We start from the raw sequence: 1,879 nt of genomic DNA on the forward strand, positions 1-1,879 counted from the left end.
TTTGAGAATTCATTGAGAAGTTAAATTGAAACAGAAAACGAAAAAAGGAAAGGTAAAACAGGAACAAAAGAAAAAAACATCTTGCCGATATTTTAGTAAAATCAAATTGCACTAGTTCCAGGATAATATTTCTTTTTATTTTTTATATTCTCTTAAAAAACCGGTTTTGGAAAAAGATTGACTTTCAAAAAAAAAAAAAAAATTAAAAAAAACGGAGCTTGTCTATATTAGTACATCTCCTATTTAAGATCTCAATATATTTTGTTCGATGTGAGCAGCCTAATGCTCAAAAATGCCACAGATTACGTTTTGGCACATTACAATGAAGATGCACTCTAACACGTTTCCCCTTTTTTAAACAGTTGCAATTCATAATAAGGTATGTGGATCTTATAGTTTTTATATCACACTAGCCTCTAACACCAACCTATTATAATAGTTGTTTCTATCACTTTTGGAACGATAGGGGTATGTGTTTTTTTTTGAAACTATTGCTGCTCACATCGAACAAAATATATTGAGATCTTAAATAGGAGATGTACTAATATAGACAAGCTCCGTTTTTTTTAATTTTTTTTTTTTGAGGGTCATGTTACAAATCAATTACTTCTGATTTGATAAAAAAAATATAAAGTATATAAAAAAAAACATGGTACGATAAGTACGATTATAAGTCCATGTTACTTTATTTGACTGAAGTTTTAACTATGAAATAATGGGGTCTATTTATACTCTTTTGAAAGCTGACTGTTATTACAATTGCTAGTCCATAAATTTATCTTGACTGTTGAATTCTACATGAATTCAAGGGTACGCTTGTCGCCGACAGATTGCTTCAATGATTTCTAATAATATTTTCTATCGGCTTTTCCATTGTATTCAATGTGTCAGAGTTCCAAATTTGGACAATTTATATAACTTTGGATTACCGATGATTTTTATTGTATGTGCGTTTAGCACAGGTCAATCTTTTTCCAAAACCGGTTTTTTAAAAAAATATAAAAATAAAAATAAATATTATCCTGGAACTATTGCTATTCGATTTTACTAAAATATCGGCAAGATTTTTTTTCTTTTGTTCCTGTTTTACCTTTTCTTTTGTCGTTTTCTCTGTTTCAATTTATTTTCTCAATGAATTCTCAAACTCGCCAACAAATTTTTCTCCTCTTCGAAATGTTAAGACAACAACAAGCTGTTCTTTATGCATTTAGTGAAAGCATTGCAGCCGAGAACCAAGAAATTGTAGACTTGTTGCACCTTACTGTCAGTAATGTGCATTTGCTTAGAGAACAGCAATTGCAGTACGACTTTTTTGCTGCCGATTTCTCGAGTGAATTTGGAATGGCTATTACTTCCTTGCCTTTGTTTATGACAGGGGCAATTATCACCAGAACGCGAACTGTCGGTGTGGGTGCCACAAGAGTGTCTGAAAGATACACTTTTTGGGAGGTACAACATCCCAACCTCAACGAAGACGACGAAAACCACGTAGATAGCTTCCGTGCTACATATCGAATGGGAAGGGACTCTTTCAATTGGCTTGTCAACAGGTTGTCTACCCATCCGGAATTTGATTTCAAGACACCAAACCACGTTCCTATCTACATCCAGATAGCTACCTGTCTTTTGAGACTAGCCAATTGTCATCTTTGATACAGAAACATGTATGTCCTGTATGGTGTTTCGTATGGCAGCTATACCAATTCCACGAGGCGTACGGTGAAGGCCATCAAGGATGTGCTTGGCTATACGATTGATTGGCCTATGAATTCAGCCATGGTGGGTGCTATGTCTGCTGGATTCGACAAAGGTCCTGGTGTGAGTATTCCTGATGCAATTGGGGCTATTGATGGCAAAAACGTTACCATTCATAAACCAA

This window comes from Mucor mucedo (assembly GCF_025094135.1).
Source record: "Mucor mucedo strain NRRL 3635 chromosome Unknown EV154scaffold_107, whole genome shotgun sequence".
NCBI lineage: Eukaryota > Fungi > Mucoromycota > Mucoromycetes > Mucorales > Mucoraceae > Mucor > Mucor mucedo.